Genomic DNA, 26,441 nt, shown 5'->3' on the forward strand with positions numbered 1-26,441 from the left:
AACTGCCCTTTGGACATGCCTGTACGTATAAATGAACTGTTTTACTGATTATCCTGTAGGGATGAATAGGGAGCCTTGTACTACTGTATTGTAAAGGGGGTGTAGTGTTAGTGTTTATTAGTGCTTACTGAGAGCTTAGAGCAAGTGCTGAACTGTAAAAGGAATGTTAGAGTGCTTAAGTTGAGAGTTTGACTAGTTCCAAGAGAAAAATTGAAGAGCAGACTTCGTGGAGCCGGGAATAGTTTAACCCTAGCTAACTGGCACTGCGTGGTGTGCAAATCTGCGCAAAACCGTACAAATGCGGGTTTTAAAGCAGGGAGATGAAAGAGATAGAAATTAGCCCAAAACAGCCAATAAACTACTAGGTTCTGGGCTGAGACCACTCCTCCAGGGACAGATAGTCTACTCAAAGTTCCCCACTCTCACTGGTGAACAGAGAAACTTCCTTCTATCCAAGTAAGGATATGGGCAACACAGAAACTTGTACCACAGCCCTGAATTCAGCATAACCTGAAAACTAGACCAGACTAGCTTAGAAAAGGCAGGAAACAAGAATTTTTTTTCTTTTTTTTTTCTTTTTTTCGAAAAATGCAGTAAACTTACACTAAAAACACTTTAAATGCTCAGAACAGGCTAGCGCATTTGAGTTTGTAGCCTACAACAGTTAAACAGATGATTAAAACACAAAAAATGACTAAAACGACTTTAAAAGTGCAATCAGCAAAAATAAGTACAGTATGCAGCAAAAAAATAGCTTTTCAGAGCACAGAAATGCTAGAAGATCATGTTTTAGGTGAAATTAGCAGTCACAGGAAAAAATGCAGAGAAAAAATACTTAATCGAAAGTCACTCTTTTGTCACTCTGCTGCTTGTAGTACTCTGCAAGACACCACGAGGAGCTTTGCTGAGTTGTATACAAGTGCCAAACCACGCAAATGTGGGTTTTAAAGCAGGGAGATGAAAGAGATAGAAATTAGCCCAAAATGGCCAATAAACTACTAGTTGCTGGGCTGAGACAGAAACACTTATGACAACATTGAAAGAATACTTTCTCTAATTGATTATATAAATCATACAAAGATGAGCATGACCCTAGTGATTCTAGGCATAAACAATGCCTTTGATTCAGTTGGTTGGAAATATTTAATGCTAGCTTTAGAAAAATCTGGTTTCTTTCAAGTTTATTCAGTTAATTAAATTACTTTATGATAAATCTTCAGCATATGTCAAGATTGGGTCATGTTTCTCTATATATCAAGTACTAGAGGAACAAAGCAAGGATGCCCTTTATCTCCTCTGTTGTTTGCTTTAGTTATAGAGCTCTTTGCATACTATATTAAAAAGAATTCAAACATTAAAGGTTTACAGATTTGGAATAACCAAGAAATGGAGGATCAGCTCTTTGCTGGTGATGTCTTGCTTACTATAAAAGACAATGTTAGCTGATTAGATGCTTTATTGAAGTAGTCAATGAGCACTTTCAGTCTGTCTCTGGACTTAAATTCAATGGAAAAAAAAATAGTTGTGATTGAACTCTGACAAAATTAATTTGAATAAGAAATTCTCTCAATAGCTTGTTTCTGATAATAAAATAAAATATTTAGAGGTTTTATTAACTAAAGATACAAATGAGACACTATCTCTTAACTATAACAATATTTTAAATCATATAAAATGTCCCATACAAAAATGGAATACATTCTTCTTTACAGCAGAGGACAGATTATGCATAATTAAAATGATCATCTTTCCGAAATTATTATATTTTATGCAAGCATTTTCTATTCCCCATTCTAAACAATATACAAAACAGTTTAACAGATTGATGTTAAACTCTATGGTTTAATAGTAGACCTAGAATAGATATTAATCATCACTTGAGTGACTGGGAAGCAAGGGGGTATAAATCTACCTGATATAGAAATTTATGCTTTATCATCTGCCATAAAAACCTTATATTTGTGGTTGAACACCTCTTATACATCCAGATGAAAACAAATCCATGAAAATATTTGGTTACAATCAAGCCACTCAGTGTCACAGCAATATACAGATTTGATATTCAATAATTTATTCAGAATACCCAGCCTTTGATAAAAGAAACATATAAGTTCTAAGTTTATAGCTGAAACATTAAAACTATTCAGTGATTATCTAAACAATCTAGATATTAAGGCATGGGCTTTTTTGTTATATTCCATTGCCTGTACTAAGGATTGCATCTATACATTTGATGCAGCCACAATTAAAGCTCTCAAGGAAAAGGAACTAATTGTTTGAGATCAGTTGTTACATACTGGTAAACTCCTAACAATGGAACAGGTTATGCATACATTTGATCTAGATAGTAGTATGTGGTTACCAATACAGTGTCTAAGTCAATATATTATAAATAAATTAGAATTAATGAGTCCAACCATTAGACAAAAGGTCCCTAAATTTATTGACTATATTGTTTGTTTAACAAATCATGCTGTTCAAGGAAAAGGCTACTTATCTACAAATTATAAAACAGTTAAACACATGAAAGCATTTTATAAAGAGAATTTGGGGATTATTGCATATTAGTTAATAATAGAGCTCCTGCTGAAATGAAAAAAAAGATGGATACTTGTTTCTCCTAAGTGTACATACTTGTCAATCCAATGGAAGTTATTTGCATGGAAATTTCTTCATAGGTCTTTTTTGACATCTCATAGGTTAAGATTAATGTTTAAACAAGAAATGAATTGGTGGAGGTGTAAAGCAAAACTGAAGGCAGACTGGCAGCATATGTTTTTTGATTGTCAATTGCTTCAAGTTTTTTGGGACAGAGTGAACTACATTTTCATACAGTTTTTAATGATAAGTTTCAGTTGTCTAAATCTTTAATTCTGTCTAATGCTCCAAGAACAAAGTATTCACTTATTTAGAATCTTTTAGCCATTGCACGCAAGACAGTTATAACCAAATGCAAGAGTGAAACATCTCCAACTTTTAAGGACTTCAGAAGTATTGCGTTGACTGTATCTCAGATGGAGTTAAAAATGATCAGGAAAAGAACAGAAAGGATTACATTTTATTATATCTCTTGGAAAAAAGTGGTAGACATATTGGACAGGAATGGTCTACTGTAAGATTTCATATTATACTTTGAAGACTTAGACACCTATGTAAATAGTTTGTATTGTTGGTTTGTTGTGTATTTTTATATTGTTATATGTATTGCTAACCAATAAGATAGGTTTAATTTCCTATATAGCAATAATTTAGATTGTTGCTTTATAAAAATTCAATAAAATCTTTTCAGTAAAAAATGAACAATTACTATTTTTAATTTTTTGCAGGGAACAAGCCTCCCTGCATACCCCCATGTCGTGGTTGTACTTCCACACCATCCTGCTAATTATATATACTAACTCCGAAATCACACAACAACAGGATAAGTGTGAACTGCCTTACCCTGCTGTACCACAATACCCCTTAAGAAAATGATGGCAGAAGCTCCATTAGGAGGAACGTTTACTCACATAAAAGTTTGCCTTGTTTTACAGCACAAAAAATTTTTTTTCAAGTGAGTGTTCACTCTTCTTAAATGTAACCATATAGATATAGACATATATAGATATAGATATAGAAATGGATATAGATAGAGATAGAGATAATGATATACATATCTCTCTCTCTCTCTCTCTATATATATATATATATGTGTGTGTGTGTGTGTGTGTGTGTGTGTGTGTGTGTGTGTGTGTGTGTGTGTGTGTGTGTGTGTGTGTGTTAGCAGAACACTATACTTTTCTGCAGTGTTAGGCATGAACTATCCCAGGCATTAAATATGTTTGTACATCCTCTAGGATCTCATCTAGTGATTCAACAGCAGACTTTCCTACAAGGACACATCATTGTTAAACTTTGTAACTCATGATTGTTCTTTAAATATCAAAACGAAATATTTTGCTTCCATTTTAGCATGACAGACTAAGCCACATGCAATACCTTGATTCTATTTCTAAACTGTTCTCATTGTTTCCTGTGTTAATAAAACTCTGTTTTGTTTCTACTCTCCACAGACAGTTCTTTCACCTTAATATTAAAACACAATACCATGTAGAGTTCAGAGTTGTTTTATTTTCTAAATATTTAACACCACATGCCCCAATGAATTCTAGTAAATTTGTTTGCAAATTATGTTCTGAAAGCATTTCTTTTTTGGGATTTGTTACTCTTTATTTTTACTTAGACTCATGAACACAAGCTTATGCTTATTTTTTCTAGGAACAGAATAAAATGAAATAATTATGTCATTTATAAATGTTTATATATATATATATATATATATATATATATATATATATATATATATTTCTGTATGAAAAATGACAATGAAGTTAACAATAATGTATTACTTATTCATGTAAGCTGTGATTTATTACATACATTATACAATGTTCCTGCTGAGGGACCATACTCATTTTTTCACACATTAGAAAACTTGAGCCTTCTTTGAATTCTGGTGAAGGGTCTTCAGCTCCACTCACCTAATTAATGAGGATGTCTAAACCAAATACAATTCAGTCAAGCCAGTAATGAACCCAGTAGCAAAAGCAGTACTTCTAGATTTCTAATTATGTTAGAAGTCACTTTGCCACCAAGATGAAACAATAAAACCATCCAATAATTGTCATTATAAGTTGCAGATCTTGAACAGTAATGTCATACCAGAAATTAAAATAAGCATTGAGCAGTACAGTTTCATCAAACAAGTATTTAAAATAAAAGCCTACTGTTGTACATGGCATACCAGTAGCTAAGAGCAAAAGTATAGTACTGTCCCTCAGTTCTGTGCAAAAAAAAAGAAAATCTCATGAAAAAAAGACAAAGAAATCATTTGCAATTTAATATCTTACAAATATGATATAAACTTTCTAAGTATAGCAGGAACATGAATTGCCCAAAGATACATTCTAATCACTGATCTATTCTGTATTAAACAATTTATCTGAAGAGACAAAATGCCTCACAGTTGTTTACTATTAACTGCATTCAGGTATTCTTTCTATTCATTTCCCCACGATACGATGGCAGAGAGAGAGAAAGAAAATGAGCTTTACAAGAAGTTGTAAACTCCCGCGTAACACTTAAGTGTACATTTTCTAACAAAGGCACCCCACAAGACATTTTGGAATCATTGTGATGATACAGAGACTGTATGAAGCCGCAGTCACAGAAGGTCAAGGACTGGGGTGGCAGCACTGAATAAAGGCATTATTCTTTTAAAGGCTCACCCTCTGTGTGGCTGTTGCATGTATACTGCATCAGACCCTGTCTCAAACAATGCTGGGTTTGCCATCCAGTCTCAAAAAATCTTAGTAATTAGGGAGAATGCAAAAAATGTTAGGGAATGGGAATTAGTATCCAGAACCTATTAATATTCATTTATTTTATTTTATTTTATTTATTTATTTAAATTTGTTGACTGGGAGTGTCCTACTGGATGTAGGTCCATTTTCAGCGGAGGCCCAGGGAGAAAAGCTCCACAGTTAAAATAAACAGACAGTAGTTACATTGGATTACATAATGATTAACAATTTAACATAGAAATTACTTACAACATATTTACAGATGAAGAACATAGTATATCAGTAGACAATTAGAATCTTTATCTGTGAAGTACATAACAGACATTAACAAATGTTACAATGAGAAGTTCCTGCTGTATAATAAGTACTAGGCTTATGAGCATCTGAGCTTGCTATAATCAAGGTAGTTAGTGGAGTGGAAAGAAAGGTAGTGGTTGGATGGGGTGGGTGATATTAAGAGTGGGAGTTGCAAGGGCATAGCCAGCATGTTTTTAGGTGCACTTTTAGTAAAGTTTTGAAGAGGGTGCATGATGGTACGGAGGTAATTGTGGGTGGAAGGGAGTTCCATAATTTGGCTATGGTGCAAGAGACTAGTGCTTCACCAGCAGAGTTATTGGCTTTAGTGATCTGCAAGTGATTTTTGTTGCTGGATCTTAGTGGTCTGGTGGTGCAATAGGGTTGGAGTAGATTCTGGAGGTATGGGACATTTAGTGGATGGTTTACTAGTTTGTGGGTGAGTGAGAGTTGATACCACTGAAGGAGGTGAGGTGAGCCAGCCCAGTTCAGCAAGTGAGAGACAGTGGTGACTACGGTAGGATGCCCCTGTGGCGAATTTGGCGATTTTGTTGTAGCAGGTCTCTAGCCTGTTTAGATCACATTGCCTTAGGTTGGTATATATATTGGAGAGGCATAAAGTAGGGTGAATATAAGGTGGGAATTTGCTATTGAAATCTTTGCTTCTTTGGTGAGAAATTGCTTTTTTCTGTATAACGCTCCTAGTTTTTTGTGGAATTTTTTTATGGTCATGGATATGTGAATGTCAAATTTTAGTTTATTGTATATTTCAACTCCTAGCAATTTGGTGTGTTCAGTTGGGTACATAGTGGTGTTGTCTTTTGCTGTGATGTTAAAGTGAGAGTTGTTTTGAGTATGTTTGGTGGGTTGGAAGATAAGTAGTTTAGTTTTGTTTGGGTTGAGTATTAATTGGGCATCGGATAACCAAGTTTCAACAGAGGAAAAGGCTTCCTGTGTGACTTTTTGCAATTTTGGTAGGGACTGGGCTGAGCAGATGATGGTTGAGTCATTTGCGTATTGTATGAGTATGCCATGTTTGGTGGCAGAGGCTAGATTATTGGTGTAAACAGAGAAGAGTAGGGGTCCAAGGATGGATCCTTGGGAAACCCCTATGGAGACAGGTAGTTGTGGAGATATGTCATTCTGCCATACAACGGATTGTTGGCGGTCAGACAGGTAACTCTGAAACCAGTTGGTGACTGATTGTGAGAAGGATAGGTTATTGAGGACAGAGATAAGTTGTTTGTGTGGGACCATGTCAAATGCTTTAGATAGGTCTAGGAAAGTAGCAGAGGAGAGATAGCCATTGTTTTTATGCTGAAGGACAGTGTTAGTAAAGGAGAGTAAGGCAGTGGTGGTGCTATGATTTGGTCGGAAACCATGCTGAGTACTGGAAAGGAGGTTGTTAGTAAGGAAGTAGTCTGAGACCTGAGAGTGTATGCATCTCTCTAGTATTTTGGAGAGTGGAGAGAGAATAGTTACAGGGTGGTAATTGGTTATTTCTGTGGAGGGTCCGCCTTTATGGGGGGAAATTATATGTGATACTTTCCACAGTGTGGGAACGTAACTTTCTGACAGAGATCAGTTAATCAAGATAGACACTGGGTAGGCCAGAGCATCAGCTGTGATTTGTAGGTATTCACTTGGGAGGTTGTCTGCTGCTAATTTGGTGGGTTTAAGTTTAGTTAAGAGTTTTTTTATGTTGGCGGTAGGTACAGGAGAAAAAGAGAAGGCAGTGGGGAGATTACTAGTTGAAGATGAGAGTTGGAGGGGAGGGGGTTGTGTTGTTTAGCTGGTGATAGTATGGTTTGGGTGAAGTGTGTGTCAAATGAGGTAGCAATATTTTCTGAGGAGTGAGGGATGTTGGGAGGAGGGGTACTGACTTTACTTGGGTGGAGGATGGAGTTTATGGAGGACCAGAATTGTTTGGGGCTGTGTTGTGAGGAGTCTAGGGCAGACTGGTAGTATTGGAATTTGTCCTGTTTTATTAGCTTTTTGACTCTATTGCGTAGTTCTAGGAATTTCTGTCTAGCTGAGGGGGTTTTGGTTTTGCGCCAGTGCTCCCAGGCTTTATCCCTGTTTTTCATTTCTGACTTAGTGGTTTTCTGTAGCCATGGGGAGGGTTGTGCTTTGGTTCTGGAAAATCTTATGGGGGCATGGTAATTAAGGATGTTCAGGAAGGTAGTATTAAAATATTCAACTGCGTCATCTAGACTGAGGTACTTTAGAGGATGCCAGTTACATTCTTTGAGGGATGAGATGAATGTGAGTGGGTTAAAGTTTAGTTTTTTACGTATTTGATGGTAGATGACAGGTTTAGCTTGGTATAGGTATTTTTTTAATAGGAATGTTGGGGAGTGATCCCTGAGGCTATCTGATAAGCAGCCTGTTATATGTGACTGGCGGCTCTTACTGACTAGTATCTAATCCAGGGTAGTGTGCTTGCTGGAGTTTTTATTTACCCTGGTTGGTGACTGGACTAGTTGGGTGAAGCCATGAAGGTTTACATGATGGGTTGGATGGTTGCCAGAACAGGATTGCCAGTCAATATTCAAATCACCTAAAATTATAGTTTCTTGGGGGAGATGGTAGGTAGATCAGCTGAGGAGGTTTTCTAGTGGAGGGATGTTTTGTCCAGGTGGGAAGTAGCATCCAATTATGTTGATGGGTTTTTTTTGGTTTATTTTGAGGTTGGTATATATTATTTCTTCATTGCCTATTTGTGGAGCTGATGATTTTAAGATCTGGATGTCTAGATGCTGTTTAAATATTATAGCTACACCACCTCCTTTTTTGTTTAGCCGGTCTACTCTTAGTATGCCGTAACCTGTAGGGAGTATTTGCTCACTGGTAATGTGAGGTTTTAGCCAGGTTTCTGTCAGGATGACTATATCTGGGGAGTACAAGTCTATGGCGGCATGGAGTTCATGGACTTTGTTGGATATACTTCTAATATTTAGGCTTAGTAGAAGGAAGTCACTTGGCTTTCTATCGGCTGTAATATGGGAGAAGTTGTGGTTTCTAGTCTGATTATGAGGATTGGGGTTGGAGATGGTAGGGCCAGGGTTGGGGTGGATGTCTCCACTTAGGGCTAGTTTTGATATGTTTGAGGTTATTAGTTTTCTCAGTTTTTGAATGTGTTCATTTATAAGGGAAACTTTATGATTGTGCTCTGTGGGTAATAGGTATAGTGTTCATGTCTGTTTGCTGAAAAAATACATTTGTCTGCTTTCTTAAATAATAAAAAGCAAGTTTGCAACCAGATGGAGGAAGATTTCTAGTTACCTTCCTCTCCGAGAGTGAGAGAGGACAAACAGAAAACCAAAAGCTTGAAATGCAAGGTTAGTCCTGAGAAGAACTTTTGGTTTATATTATATTGTTTTAATGAAATGATGAGATCTGAACCAATGACAGCCTACCATCCCCTGCACACATCTCAGGACCAATCTAAAATGAAGAGCTCTGGACCAATGACAGCCCACTAACCCCTATAAATACACCCTAGACTTGGGCTAACAAGTGTGTATAAATCAAGCTAGAGCAGAATGTTGTAGAGAATGTAACCAGGTGCTTATCCATCTTCTGTTGATAATAAAACCTGGGTGATTCTTCGATAAAACTGGATCAAACTTAATTATGAAACACTATAGGAGAGTTTCATTTTTGACTGCATTTTGAGTTAAAATAGTGCATTTCCCAGGCTCCTGCTTGTAAATATTTCATCTCCCAAGCCCTTGCTTACACTTATCAAGGATACCAGAACTTGTCAGAGATTTGTGATGCATGGCTAGGCTTAATAAGTCCCAAGTGGTCATTAGCCTAGTACACACCCATGAAACTGTATTATCAGTAGTATACAGTGGAAATACAGGGAATTCTACTATCTCTAACATGTAACTAAGCAAGGAAAGTCATACCCCAATATGAGGGATTTAACATAATGTACACCAAAAGTCCTTCTTTTTGGGCTTTCCTCACTACAACAATTTGTGCTAACTATATAGATTTATCATACACTCCAGGAATAACAGCCTTTCAGGTTACTTTTTTTAAAAACCCTTTTTAACTAAAATGTTACAAAGCAATAATTTATGTGATAATTGTATTGTATGCAGTCATCAATGGTTTGATTTTTTTATAGCGAATCAGTGACTTTGTTAATGCATACCAGTAAATCTGTCATTTCAATTCATGTGACATTCTGTAAAACAGGCAGACTCTTGATTATGTTAAAGGATGGTTTCTTAATCACAGTTGCTCACAATTTTTAAATTCAGGAAAGATTTAGAACACAAATGCCATAAAGAATTATTTATCACAGGGAAAGAACAGCCTAATTAGCAACACTTCTTCATCATATACACCCCTCGTTATATATAGGTTTTCTTAGACAGTTATGTCTCAATTGTAGTAAAAGCTTAAATATTATTTTATGAAGTTTAAAAGATAAAGGTGTGATGCCTGTGCACTGACCCAGTAATCAAAGAGCCTCAATCCTCACCACTAGCACCAGTGGGAGTCATCCACATTGGGAGGGATAACAAATACATACACAGTAAAGTACAATTTTCCTTAAGGGCAAACAGAGATAACAGTCAGTCTGGGGCTGGTTTCTCCCTTTCTCTCCAGATCCCCAGTAAGACTAGTCACTGGCACAGCTATAGAGTGGAGTCCTTAGCCAGGATTCCAAGCCAAATCCTCCCAGCACCCCCTCTGTCCAACCAGTGCTTTGTGCCCCTGCCCAAGTAGATGACATGCACACACACACTTTGAGATATGATTTATATACATCCACACAGACACTCCTCGGGAAGGTTCGCACAGGTTTACTAACTGTGCCCCATCTGTCTAGGCTGAAAGGTAGTAATCATCTCTCACCAGAACTCCTATTTATCACCAGCCAATAAGGGCCTTTCCAAAGGGGCCCAATATTACTGTGCACTATTATTATCCAGTTAGTAATTGTGACTAGAACTTTTAAGGCTTATTGGAGTGGCTTTGTACAGTATCACTATATACATGCAATGTACTCTAGAGTTTAGATTATCTCTATACAAAACAGCCACAGTTGAAAGGTTTAAAAATATTCAATAATAAATATTAAAAACATAAGACAAATCTCCTCAATTCAACACAGTACTAGTCAAGAGTTCAGAGATCACAGGAAACTGCTTAAAATAATACTACAGAATAGTCTGACATCAATATAGAAAACAGCTAGACTAAACTTACTCTTTTCTATCTATCTATTTCTAAGAGAGACACTAAAGTCTAAGATCCTACTTACATACAGAGCAAAGGCAGAGTACTGATGAGTGGATGTTCATCAGACAAAATCCAAAATGCTCTAATTCTCTCTCTCTTTGAAAGTCTAAAATTGATAATACATCACTGCTGACTCATTTTAGATTACATCATTCTTGACACTTATGATTTAATTTCCCAGGCTAACAGAAACTCAGAGTTTTAACAGTTCTTTGATCTTGCACTTGGCCAGGAAACTACAGCAATAAAAGACATTATACATGTAAAATCTAGCAATTAACTCTGGTCTCAAAACAACAGAAGGAATTCCTTCATCCAGGCATCCCGTCTACGAGCCCTGAAATAAAACAGTCATAAAATGCTTTACTTTATCAGCTTTCTTCCAGCAGGGTGCACTGTGGTTACATTTTTAAAGTTCAGAACATATAACACAGTTTTTCTTTTTATATTTGTAAAACCAGCCCGTGGATTATATTAATATTTACAAATCACATAAAATTATTTGCAAGATTCTATCTGACTGGGCTGGCAGCCTTTTAGTTTTTCACAAAAGGTATGGAGTTTTCAGCTATACTATTTCTGATCATAGTGCATACTGAGAATATTTTTATTTTATAAAATGTGATCTCTTTTTCTGAAAGCTGATGCTGGGCTCATATTAAACTCTACATTACTAGTTTGCAGCAATGTCTTATTGGTTTCCAAGCCTTATGAAAAACTCATTGTTAAAACTCCTGTCATTAAGCTAAAAATAAAATATTGCGCAGCCTCCCAATTCAAAGTACTAACACAGTACAGTTAAAGACCTCCACTTAGGCACTGAATCACTGAAATGAAAGAAGAATATTCAGTCTCTTCTGGGACTCGAACCCAAGATTTCCTGCATGCCATTGTCCTTCTACTTCCATTTAAAGAATACTACAGTTCTTATTAATTAATTAACCAACTGTCAATGAAATCTTTTTATGCATTATTTAATGGCTCTGTGCTAGGACCATTTTATTCTGATGAATCTTGTATGGGATGAAAGTGCTCATTTTATTTTTTCAGGTTGTTTTAATAAATTAATTCTTGGACCATTTCTGGACCATCATTTGGAATTGATTTTCTTTGGTTTCTACTTTAGCATCACAGAAAAGAAATCGTGTGCAATTACTCTGACAAACCCTTCCTGCTTTGACATCACATTCACGTGGTATAAAAGTGTGTGGAACATTTTTTATGTTGCTTTATGAAGGGCAAGAGATGGTGACGGGTTTAATGCTGCCTTTCAAATGTTTCTTGTGATTGTTGATTAATGCATGTTGTAAATGTGAATTTTCCTATATAATATGTTTTAACATAATATACTGCTTGTCATGACATGAGCTGATGCATTTATTTGTAAGAGGGGGATCTGGATAAAAACAGTATGCAATACTCAGTTTTCATTTTTATAAGCAATAATTGCTACTGTTACTCTACCTTGCCTTAGCTATCTTTTTGGAAGTATTATGCCTGAATATCATTTATTCTTTCATAGTGGCAGCAGTAACATTTTTTGGGGAGTGCATAAATTTATATACACTATGTGTGTGTGATGTCCAGCTTTGGTTAGCTATTGAGTAGTAGTATGAAGTGAAGTATACCAGATGATGTTAGATGGGCAGAGATTATACTTCAAGATTACGCAAACTGTAATCCATATGACTCCATTTTGTTTTTTTCTGAATATTTTAATATTTGAGCATATCAGAGCATGTCTTTGCATTCCCATGGCATGCTAGGGAATGCTGAGATCTGTTTCAGACTCTGTCTCTTTCTACAGTGTGTTCACATGAGCCCGAGTTCACATTCATGAGCAGCTAAGAATAAATTACATTCATAAGTGACTGTACACATTTGCGTATTACTGTGTTTCACAGCGATAAATGTAAAAGGGCCTAATTTGCTTGCAAATGTATAAATGGACCTGACTTAATGTAAGATAGTTGAATACCATCATGTTAACTCATGAGTACTCAGCTTGGGTGGCAAATGTGTTAGGAAACAATCCCCTGCACGTAAGGAACTGCACGGCTCTCAGTAAATAGCTACAAGAAACAAAAATGAGCCAGCAGCAAGTAGACTGAGTCAAAAAAGAGTAGTTTAATAAAAACTACCCACGATAACACAGTCCACCATATTTTCCCCCAGCAGGAGCAGGAAGGAAGTGTAGCAAACAAAATAATCCCCTGCACGTAAGGAACTGCACGGCTCTCAGTAAATAGCTACAAGAAACAAAAATGAGCCAGCAGCAAGTAGACTGAGTCAAAAAAGAGTAGTTTAATAAAAACTACCCACGATAACACAGTCCACCATATTTTCCCCCAGCAGGAGCAGGAAGGAAGTGTAGCAAACAAAATAATCCCCTGCACGTAAGGAACTGCACGGCTCTCAGTAAATAGCTACAAGAAACAAAATGAGCCAGCAGCAAGTAGACTGAGTCAAAAAGAGTAGTTTAATAAAACTACCCACGATAACACAGTCCACCATATTTTCCCCCAGCAGGAGCAGGAAGGAAGTGTAGCAAACAAAATAATCCCCTGCACGTAAGGAACTGCACGGCTCTCAGTAAATAGCTACAAGAAACAAAATGAGCCAGCAGCAAGTAGACTGAGTCAAAAAGAGTAGTTTAATAAAACTACCCACGATAACACAGTCCACCATATTTTCCCCCAGCAGGAGCAGGAAGGAAGTGTAGCAAACAAAATAATCCCCTGCACGTAAGGAACTGCACGGCTCTCAGTAAATAGCTACAAGAAACAAAAATGAGCCAGCAGCAAGTAGACTGAGTCAAAAAGAGTAGTTTAATAAAAACTACCCACGATAACACAGTCCACCATATTTTCCCCCAGCAGGAGCAGGAAGGAAGTGTAGCAAACAAAATAATCCCCTGCACGTAAGGAACTGCACGGCTCTCAGTAAATAGCTACAAGAAACAAAATGAGCCAGCAGCAAGTAGACTGAGTCAAAAAGAGTAGTTTAATAAAACTACCCACGATAACACAGTCCACCATATTTTCCCCCAGCAGGAGCAGGAAGGAAGTGTAGCAAACAAAATAATCCCCTGCACGTAAGGAACTGCACGGCTCTCAGTAAATAGCTACAAGAAACAAAAATGAGCCAGCAGCAAGTAGACTGAGTCAAAAAGAGTAGTTTAATAAAAACTACCCACGATAACACAGTCCACCATATTTTCCCCCAGCAGGAGCAGGAAGGAAGTGTAGCAAACAAAATAATCCCCTGCACGTAAGGAACTGCACGGCTCTCAGTAAATAGCTACAAGAAACAAAAATGAGCCAGCAGCAAGTAGACTGAGTCAAAAAGAGTAGTTTAATAAAAACTACCCACGATAACACAGTCCACCATATTTTCCCCCAGCAGGAGCAGGAAGGAAGTGTAGCAAACAAAATAATCCCCTGCACGTAAGGAACTGCACGGCTCTCAGTAAATAGCTACAAGAAACAAAAATGAGCCAGCAGCAAGTAGACTGAGTCAAAAAAGAGTAGTTTAATAAAAACTACCCACGATAACACAGTCCACCATATTTTCCCCCAGCAGGAGCAGGAAGGAAGTGTAGCAAACAAAATAATCCCCTGCACGTAAGGAACTGCACGGCTCTCAGTAAATAGCTACAAGAAACAAAAATGAGCCAGCAGCAAGTAGACTGAGTCAAAAAGAGTAGTTTAATAAAAACTACCCACGATAACACAGTCCACCATATTTTCCCCCAGCAGGAGCAGGAAGGAAGTGTAGCAAACAAAATAATCCCCTGCACGTAAGGAACTGCACGGCTCTCAGTAAATAGCTACAAGAAACAAAAATGAGCCAGCAGCAAGTAGACTGAGGCTACACTTCCTTCCTGCTCCTGCTGGGGGAAAATATGGTGGACTGTAGTTTTTATTAAACTACTCTTTTTTGACTCAGTCTACTTGCTGCTGGCTCATTTTTGTTAAATGTGTTAGGAAACCACAGACTTCTGAAAGTAAGGGAAAAAAATGATACAATTTAATGATTCACATAAAAATGATGTAAAAATAAGTTACATTGAAGAAATTTGATTTTACTGATATCATGAGCATATTATGGCCATAATGAATAGTGTAAAGCTGTCATTTGTAGATGACAAATTATTACAGCAGTAGTGGGAAATGGTTAGTGATCACTGATAAAATCATTAGTTTTGTGTCATGTATTGATTGTGTGTGTGTGTGTGTGTGTGTGTGTGTGTGTGTGTGTGTGTGTGTGTGTGTGTGTGTGTGTGTGTGTGTGTGTGTATGCGAGTGTGTTTGCATACGCGTGTGTGTATTTCTGTGTGTGTGTGTGTGTGTGTGTGTGTGTGTGTGTGTGTGTGTGTGTGTGTGTGTGTGTGTGTGTGTGTGTTTATTGTGAAGTACTGAAGTAGTGAAGATGTGTTGTTGGCTAAACATACATGTCCTTCAATGAAGATTTGTCAGTGTCAATGAAGAATGAAAAATAAAAAACTGACAGTATTAGAAATATAGGGGCAAGAGAAATAAATGTTTCAAAAAAAGTGATGGCTTTACTGTTGTGAATGATGTTGCAGATATCAGTACAGCACAACTCTACTTTGTTAGAGTGATATTTTATAAGTGCATATAACTATGTGGTTTGTGTTAAGTTTTGTATACGAGGATGGACTGCACTCTTTTTATTACATGACTGATGATTACAAGTTTTTTTATGTATGACTGTTGCCTATTTTATGTGCAGTAATTATGTAAAACATGGGCAGAGAAAGGACAAATTCAGCCATGAGGAGAGTTGCATACACATGGCAATCCTTAGGACATATGGGAAATGTCTTTTTGTTAAAGGGGGGGGTGCAATCAAGCTAAGAGGACAAAAAGCCACAAATCAAGTTGTCCTGGTGATTAATGCAGTGGGTGGCAGAAACCACACATTATACATTGCAAGTAGAGGGCAAATGATTTGGTAGGGCATGCTAGAAGCAAGGCAAGGTAGAATGCAATTGCCCACATCAGTATGGGGGAGGCATGTAACAATTATTCTTTTAACACCTGATAAGGAATACTACCTCTCCATCCATGTGAATGACTGAGACAGAAGATGATGGCACCAATTATCAGAGGTAGTGTGGACACTGGCTAGTAGCATCATCTGCAGCAGCACTCATCTGCTCAGGAAGTTAATTTAAAAATGGTAACATATATTTATATAGGAAATTGAATGCTGACAAGGAATGCTTACATTAAACACATGGCATTTATTATTAATAGGTGAACCTTCTACATCTGCCCAATATAGCAGTGAAAGCAGTTGACATGGTAAGTGGCCCCCACACTTCCTTAAAAAGGATAGTACTATATGCTGTTTCTTTATTAGTAATGTTTTCAAATCATTATTTTACAAGGTCAGTAGCTGAAACAAACAGTTACACTATAGCAACAAATTTGGAGGATATAAGCAGCAGAATGGCAGTCGAAGACAAAGATGATGATAACATAGCTACATTTCTAAGGCAGCCTGGGCAAAGTGGCACACAGTCCCCAAGTTTAATGGCAGATTACTACAACCCACATGTTATTAACTCTGCAAGAAGTAACAGTGCATCACAAAGTCAAGCACATACTGACACTGCAGTCACATTTGTAAAGGAGGAACATCCATCCCCATTACAGGTATATCTCCAAACATAAACACTTTGAGGATGATGACAGACATTCAGAGGCAACAGTCTCCATAGTGACACCTTTACAAAGGTGAGCTAGGTGCTACCCCAAGAAACATGAAATGCATTGGTTGCCTACCAGCAAATGCATTGTGACATTATCAGGGCTCAAAACATTGCCATAAAGAGTCAGATGGAAATGATGAGAGTCCTTTAGGTTATGAGTGAGTATTTTCAGAGTAGGGATTATGCCATGATCACAATGATCCATAATATTGTGGCACATCAAGCATCCCTGCCCACCTCCATTTGTACAGTAGTTAGGACTTAGACTCAAGCAGGAGTCAGTCTTGGAAGTGGAAGAGGACAGAATACTGTCTGAACATGTGGGGGTAGATCACATTAAAATACAAGTGCTTCTCAAGAAATTACTGAAATTAGTCTGGGGGAACAAGCACAATAGATTTTATGCAGGCCATATCAGTATTCATCTGCCTGTAGCAGAACTTCTCATTCTAGTTCCCAATCACTTTCACACAGGCCTATCAGATCCATGACTGCAGGAGCACCTGCATCAAGTAGGTCAAGACATCGAACCACCATTCAGCTCTCATAATAGCCCCTTTTCAAAATCACTTGCACTATCACCTAGCCTATCTTTAGGAGATGTGTTTAACTCATTTGATCTTGAACTATGTATATCAATGACAATTTGGTTGCTTACAATCTGACACAAGGCGAGAAACACAAGTGAATGTTTAACTTGAAGGGGAAGAACATAGTAAAAAAGGGGGCCTATGACACTTTACAACAGCATGCATTTCATCTTTGTAATTGTACTGCTTAGAAGCTCAGAGAACTGTGGAAAGAAATCTATATGACATGACATAATATGAGATTACAGCCATTAAAACCACTTTTCTATGCATTACCATTCTTACAGCTGGTAGTTATCTACAACTTTAAAGTAGCAATACACAAGTTTTTAAAACAAACACTAATTAGAAAATTAGAGATTAAAATAAAGATAAAAAAGAGAGAGAGAAGTGAGGGAGCAAAACAATGGAAAAGTGATTTATTATTCAGAAATACATTTTACCATGAATAGCTACCTTAATGCAATAGAAAAAAAAGATAAAACAAATTAACTTACTAACAAGGTGACCACTAGGCATTCTACCAATCAAGAAGAGGTGGTAGAGTGAGCTAGTATGACAGGTAATCATGCTTGTTGCCAGGATGCTAGACAGAGACATTTGTGATGCACCGTTAATTATTACACACTGCCTGGCAATTTATGGAATGGTAATTTGTCAAATGAAATGATTAATTGAGATTTTCTGGAGATATGCTCTGTCAGAAGTTTACACATTTACGGATTGTTCACCCTGCATATATTTAATTAGATTATAGGTTATGGATTGTTTACCCTATATATATTTAATGAGATTGTACTTACCATGTTTTGTATTATTTAGATTATTTATGCATTGCCAATACTTTTCTAGAAGATTTGCATTTCCCACAAATAAATGACACTCAAATACAATCTCTTAAAGCACCAATAACTACTGAAGAAATACTTCTAGCTATCAACAAAATGAAATTAGGAAATCCCCAGGACCTGATGGCTATACATTAGAATTTTATAAAGCCTTTGTGGAACATTTAACCCCAATTTTACTCAAAGTATATAATTATATAACAAAATGTGGGGTTCATCTTAAAACCTAATACATCTGGTTTTTACCCTAGTGACTACTGCCCAATTACATTAATTAACCTTGACATAAAAATATTAGCAACAATATTGGCTCACAGATTGAGCAAAATTCTCCCCTCTATCATATCTCCTGAACAGTTAGGTTTTATGAATAACAGACAAGTCTGGGATAATACGTTAACAATAGATGCAATAACAAATATGACAGTAAAAGACTCTTCCCCTAAGTATACACTTTCTGTTGATGCACAAAAGGCTTTAGAACAAGTCAATCTAAATTTCTTGTTCAAAATATTAAAACGTTTTGCTCTTCCTGACAAATTTATTGCTATGATTAGAGTATTATATAAAAATGCCACCACCACATTACACATAAACAAAAAGAACCCACACCCTATACATATAATCAACGGCACTAGGCAAGGATGCCCACTATCCCCATACCTGTTTAACCTTTACTTAGAAGTTCTCCTTCTAAAGTTAAGTCAAAAAACATTTAACCACCCTATCTGCATATCAAATGTCCAAATAAAATATACAGCATTTGCTGATGATCTCAACATTTATTTTCAATATCCCTCCACTGATCTAGTCAAAATTCTAAACTCTATTGATAAATTTTCTGCAATCTCAAATTACGCTATGAACCCGAGTAAGTCAAAAATATTCCTGTTGAATCTTCTTAGTCATAAGAAAATCTTCTTTCCAGATTCAAAGATTAAAATAGAATATTCACTCAAATATCTAGGAGTCACATTTACCCACCCACATAAAGAAATCACAAAAGAAAACCTCTATATGACTTGGCCAAAAATCATAAAGGATTTGGACAGATGGAAAAGTTTAAACCTCTCTCTTCTCTCCAAGGCATCAGTCATAAAAATGAATATACTTCCTAAAATATTGTATCACTTTCAAGCTGTTAGCCAATGCATCCCAAACAAATTCTTCTCCAGAATTTATGTGGCACCCAAAGAGCATTAGAATTAGTTACAATAAACTAATACTACCCAAAGAAAAAGGCGGCTTAAGCCTTCCTGATTTTCAGACATTAATTTCATATTATCAATGCTAACCACATTATACGCCTAACCCAATATGAACCTTCAGACGCCTCCTGGAACCCTCTTTGGATAAAAATCTATTACCAGAATCTAAGCATCTCTAATATAAACCCCAAAGCTATTCCTTTCCTTAACAGCAATACCCTAAGAAATTTCAAAATACATCCCGTAATAATTAATAAGGTAACATGCTTTCAAAAACTTGTCACATCCTTAAACATAAGGAACTCCTTAATTATGGCACAACCAATACACATGAATCCCGAAATCAAATTAAACAACAATATGATAAACCTAGAAAAATATCCAAATATTAAACACTGTACAATATGTGATTTCTATCAAATAAAAGATCAACCTATAAGCTACATTGTTGATCACTTGGCATCAAATAAAGCATACCGCTTAATCATTAAACAAATATTATATTTAATATCCCTGAAAACATCAGAAATAAATGTAACTCCACAAGAATTCCAGCTTTACCAGCAATGCATAACCTATTTACTGCAAAAACCAAAATGCTATCAAAAACTTATAGACTAATCACCCGTACTAAATACCAAAATGAAATTCTATACTCCAGTTATTGGATGACCAAAAGTGAGAAATTAACAATCGAACAAAAATTAGCGGCGATTGACATAACTATAAAACTTACTCCTTTCAAAAAATTAATTTATACTGAAATCATGATTAATAACAATGCCTACTTTACACCACTCTTTCTAAGTAAAATAGATCGCAATACCTCACCATTTTGCCCCACATGTACTAACACAATAGCTGATACTCTCCATATCTTCTGGTCTTGCACAAATGTCCATAAACTTTGGTGATCTCTAACAGTGAAATTAGAGAAGTCAGGCTATATGAAATCTACCCTCTCATGGGAAATGGCATTATTAAATATTCTCCCAAATTCATATACACTAGAATCCAAGCATATCATAGTAACATTAAGTGCTCCACTTAAACCCTACATAGCTCTCAATTGGCTCGACAGATCAAAAATTTCCTGGGCAGAATTCAAAACTATAGCCATTCAATACGTTTTGGCTAACAAATTAAAAACTGTGAGCCAAAAGAAACTAACCTACTTCAAGAAATACTGGGAAAAGCTTATAGGAATATTATCATAAATCTGCACTTAAATCAGAACATATTACTTTATTATACTACCCCAGTACCAAAAACAAGCCTTTCCCCCAACACAATCTGGAGACTATGTATATCATATATTGCGAACGCTATGATAAATGCATTAGGTATGCCATTATCCACTAATACCTATATATTCAACTTTACACTTTATCACAGTATCCTTCCAGAGTGACAACCCAGTGTATATAATGTAAATATTATAAATAGTTCTTTTGATAGATATAGGTGTATAATTATAATCTTTTCCATAGGAAAAATAACAATGGTCAATGAAAAAAATTGTATAAAGATCTAGATTCCTATTAAGTTGTGTGTCACGTATTTTGTTTGTCATTTATTAATACTCACTATATTAATTATGCACCAGCAAGGACAAACTCACAGGTATATCATGAGATATAGTATTTTTGTGTTATTTGATCCTAAGTAATTCCGTTGTTATTTTATTTCTACTATGTATTATTGTTTATAACATACAAAAAAAAAAAAACTTGGAAAAAGAAATAAAAATTTAATTTGAAAAAAAAAGATTATTTATGCATTGGAATGCCAAGTTGTATAATATGTTTGCAAGGAATTAATAGTTGCAATGAGATTTGATGTGTTGCATGAATTAATAAAGTCTTTGCTATATTATATATAAAAAAAAAAATAATTCTAATACCAGTACATAACTGCAACCCCTGCCAATTAATTATGTACTGGGCCACAAGTACTGAAACTTAAACTGAGAACAAGAGGCACAAATTTTAGCGTAAACAATTTAGTTTCCACTTCTGTCATTAGACTTGATCAGAAAACAATATATATAGCAATAAAAAACTTTCAGTTTAAAATTATCTATAAGCCAATAGAAAGTACTTCTTCATCCCACAATTAAGTGAAATCACAAACTCAACTGTTAAAGACATACACTCCTGTTACAAACTATTTATTCAAGTGAACCCTGCGGTTCTTTAAGAAACACTTGATGTTAACTAAATCATTCAACTCTGGTACTTTGTCATAGTTTAACCTAATCTGCCCCAGTGCTTCTTTTTGTTCCAACTCTGTCTTACAATCCCCACCTCTTATATGAAGTGTTCCCTGTTCCGGAACTGAAAACAGAAACTTATTATAATTAGGACACTTCAAACTGTGTTTAAAAAACGCATTTCTACCATCCTTCTTTTTTATACTATAGTAGTCCTCTGTGATCCTGGCACAGAGAGCCCAGGTGGTCATCCCAATATAAAATGCAGTACGATGAGAACATAACCCATTGTACACCACACCTTTGGTTTTACAGTTAAAACGACCAGACACTGGACTAGTGTGTGGCAAATGCAGCAAATTTACAAAAGGTCCCTCTAGTATGTACCTACAAATGGTACAACTTCCACATTTGTGCATACCAAATGGTTTGTTTGTATGTAAAATGTTCCTTTTCTCTGTTTTTCTCACCATCTCAAATAATAATTTTAAATTATAGTGATTTTTATACACAAAATGGGGGTGGGGGCCAACCATCACAAAAAGGTATTGGTTACCCTCCAAAATTTTCCAGTTGCCCTGTATAATGCCTCTTATCAATCCACTATCCAAAGTCATGTTCAAGTTGCAAAATATTTCTTTGTTGGACTTGTTCAAATCTTTGGGGCCATTATAAGGAGCTTGTAATATGGGCGGGTAAAGTGACATCCACTTGTCAATGACATACTTAGCTGTAGTTCTTAATTTGTCTTCATGGTAACCTCTTTCCAAAAAAAAGTGAACAAATAAAATCTATTTCTTTAACAAAATCACTGTCTTCACTGATCATTCGACAGGCCATGATGCATTGGTCATTGGGTATGTTGTCTTTCATGAATTGCAGATGTAAGCTTTTATAGTGTAGGTTACTGTTTGTAAAGGTTTTTATGGTGAATCCTCCTTACAAACCTCTTCAGTACCTTATCCCACTGTAAAGTGACATCCAAAAAGTTAACCTTTAAACCCATGTCACCTAAAGTAAATTTTAGAAACTCAGAACCAGAATTTAAACAATCTATAAACTCTTTCACTTGGTTAAGGTCACCTTCTAGGATTAAAAAGAAGTCATCGACAAATCTTTTAAAAAACAAAACATATCTACCCATAACAGGGTCCAAAAATGTGTGTTCCTACCATCCAACAACGATGTTTGCAAATGAAGGAGAGGCTGGAGACCCGACAGCAATCCCTCTATTCTGTTTATACACTTTGTTATTGAATATAAAAACAATGTTTTTCAGCAGAACATCTATCAAATCACAGCCAAAGTTGCACTTGTCATTAGAGAGGCTGGAAAATTTCCTGACATATTGTCTTACCTATTCTACTCCGGTTTCATGTGGAATACATGTAAAAAGTGATACCACATCAATGGTCAACAAAATATGTTTTTGTGGGTCAAATGAGAAGGTGTCATTAAATTTCCTGAACCATTCCAAAAAATCCCAAGAGTCCTGTAAAAAAAAAGAAATCATTTTACTGACCAAGGGGATTAAAAAATTGTTGAAACAATGGGCCTAAATGGAGGGTGGTTAAGGTCTTTGCAGACCTTTGGTATTCCAAACAAAACCCCTAACGTGGGATTCTCAATATTACAAAAATCATAAGAAATTTTGTCTAAATTGCCACTCATTAAACTGTCAAACAAAAAAGAATAAATTATCCGATAACATGTTACTACATCACTTGTATTGGCTGCCTCATATTCTAAGGTGTTACTTAACATAGCTTTAATCCTATGAATATACTTGTCTTGATCCAACACAAACAGATCACCACCTTTGTCACTTTTCACAATTCTAACCATACTGTTAGACTTTAAGTCATTCAGAGCAGATTGTTCAGTCTTAGTTAAGTTGTAATATTTACACCTTGTTTTACTATTGTCTAACAAACTTTGAATTTGTTTTTCACAAGCATTCTCAAACACTTTTAAAGTGTGTACCAAAGGCGGGTTAAAAAAAGGATGGTTTAACATATTTACTTTCATTCCTTTCATTCTTTTCAACATCTTTTAAAATGTAATTTAAGTTCAATGGTCTTGTGTATTTCTTTCAATTCTAGAACAGTGCTGGAAATATCAGCTCTACTAGTTGGAACAAAATTTAAACCCAAATTCAACACTTTGTAATGCTCATAAGTAAGTTCAAGTTTAGACAAATTTATAACATTGTTTTTATACATCTTATACTCAGCCAATTGTACGTGGATGAATCGGAAGGAATCCGTTCCTTTTTTTCTTGTCATTCTGGTCCTTGGGGCCTTCCCTTCCTTATCGGAACTTAAATAAACCTTGGGCCTTGCTCCAAGTTCTGTGGAATTACTAGGACCATCAGTGTTACTTAATTCACCCACAGGAAAAGCATTGACTGTGTTTGTTTGCAGGAAATCAACTGCTGAAGCCGCAGTTGCTTCACTTCCTACATTGTCAGCCTCATTCTCATTTTCCATCAGTTGTTCCCTTTCAGTTCTCTTAAAGGCATATTGTCTAACATTCATACTGGGCTGTTGAAAGTTAGAAAAATTCCTCTTGGAATATTTATTGCCTGTGTTACCAAGTGAATAGGCATTGTCACTTTTATATGCTTTAATGTCTCTGTTTAATTTAGTTTTTGCATTTAATAACAATATGGTCATGCTTCTGAACTTCTTCTGGGATGTTATGATACCCTCTATGAATGGCCTGATCAGCGGTCATTCTCTGTTCTTTTAAACTGGCCAAAACTTTTACATTCCCCCGGATTCAGCAAGCAGCCATGGAGGAATAAGTTATTCCTGCATAGCAGGGACCGTTCCTGTTGAGTACGGCAGTGCATCATGCATCTGTATGAAGGTGCGCTGCCATGCTGTAAAACAGACATGGTTCCATGTATGAGCACAAGGAGTGTGTGTGAGAGCAGAGCTCTCACAATGCACATACTCTCCCTGCACTCCAGAATTGCTGTTAGGCAATTTAAAATGAGCGAGAACGCTCATAACGCCCCCAACCCATCAGGGTAAGAAATCTGGTCAAAGCCGTAAGGGACAATCATCCCTACCAAGGCAAAAGTTGATAGAATGACAGATTTAGCATAAGCACATAGCGCACACCTCCCAACCCAGTCAGAGTAAGGAATGTGGACAAAGCCATAAGGGACAATCGTCCCACAAAGTAGAAAATTGATAGAATAACAGGTTCAGCATTAGCATCGATATACTGAAGGGTACAAATAAAAAAATACAACAAATACATTTTTTTATACATGCAATAAGGTTTAAGCATAGCTGCGCAGGTGTGCCCATTGCTTAGCTATGCTTAACCCAGCTGAAACAGCATGGTAAGTTAAAAAGCAATAGACATCCAAAATAAGCATAAGTGCAATAGTGTAGTGGTTAGATGTATGCCTTGCATGTAGCCATTTGAGCCTCACCAAAGCTGTTTCCATTTTGCATGTGTAAACATTAAAATTTAAATTTTTTGCATATTTATGTAAGAAGTAACTGCTTTTTCTCAACCACAGTAGTGTATTAGGCCCAGATGTGAGATGTCAGTGTAATAAAGTAGTGAAACCCCCATATAAACACAAGTGCACCATACAATATAGTCACACAAGAAAAAATTAATCACAGCACATTGGAGGATGTCAGGAAAGGTAAACAAATCTAATATTATATAATGAGTGATGAATCGATCCCATACAGGTGGTAGACCAATATAATAAAACATAAGCAATGCTAAACATTGCACAGCTATCTTAACTGGGTGTAAACATTGTGTACATATGAATACTAAGCAATGGATGGCCCAGCTAAGTGGATTTGCCCATTAATAAGTAATGCTGAACTTGCCCATTTAAGCACTGCCAACTCTAGCTAAGCAGGTTTGCCCGTATCTTAGCTTAGCTCAGCATTTTCAAAACCATCCAATCATGGCAAAAGGTGGGAAATCAGCCGTATTTAAACCCCACAAGTAGGAATACATCTCATAACTGGTTGTAGCTCTCCACTGTAGGCAGTATGGCAGGAGTTGGAGAGTACATGCACTTTTGGGCACAGTGCTGGGGCATATGGGAGTCCAAGGTCATGGTAGGATTCCTGATAAAAAAACATGACATGAGACTGCTACAGGACCAGTACCAAGGCTCCCAATATAAAGAGGAAGCCTGGGAAAGTCTCACCCGTGATTTCACCAGTGCCATTGGTATCCCTTAGACTGATGAGCAGGTCCGGCACCACTATGCCAACTTGAAATGGAGGAAGAGGGAGCTCTTGGAACAGTGGGTCCAAGAAGCAAGAGACAGGGAAGATGTCCCAGCAGTGTGTAAGTATTCATAGCAATAATTGTTTACCAAAGTCCAGCCTGTGCATGTGATGGATCGGTATGAATAAATGTTTCTCTATTTTCATTACAGCTGCAGCTGAGCAGGCTGTGAACAAGGAATCCCATGCCAGCAGGTTGCAAAGGCTGCGTCATGAGGCTGGTGAGTAACAATTGTGCTTGTAGTAGTCAAACCAAATAAATATAAAGGAGTAAAATGTCACCTGGCACTATAAAAATGTGTATGGTTTGTACTGAATAAACCAGACAACATGACAGTAATAGTCCCATATAGGTCATATTTAAATAAAAGTGTAACTGCCTGACAATAAAGTTCTAAATCTTGGACTGGTTGTGTTTACTCTGGTATTGTATTGCCTCACATGTTGGATTCACCAAGATCTGGTATGTGAATAGTACTATTGTGTAAACTGTTTCTTACACTGTGCTACATCAAAAATATGTCTAGGAATGTCTGTATAAGAATGTTGTAATTACAAGGTCAGATTGTACAACCAAGAGAGACTTAGAAAATACTAAAACAAATGACAGCAATTTCTAAATAGCTCACTCTGATGAAATGCAAATTGTTGTATTTTTAGCACAT

The sequence above is a fragment of the Protopterus annectens genome, chromosome 3.part0 (assembly GCF_019279795.1).
Source record: "Protopterus annectens isolate FY-2018-M chromosome 3.part0, PAN1.0, whole genome shotgun sequence".
NCBI lineage: Eukaryota > Metazoa > Chordata > Ceratodontiformes > Protopteridae > Protopterus > Protopterus annectens.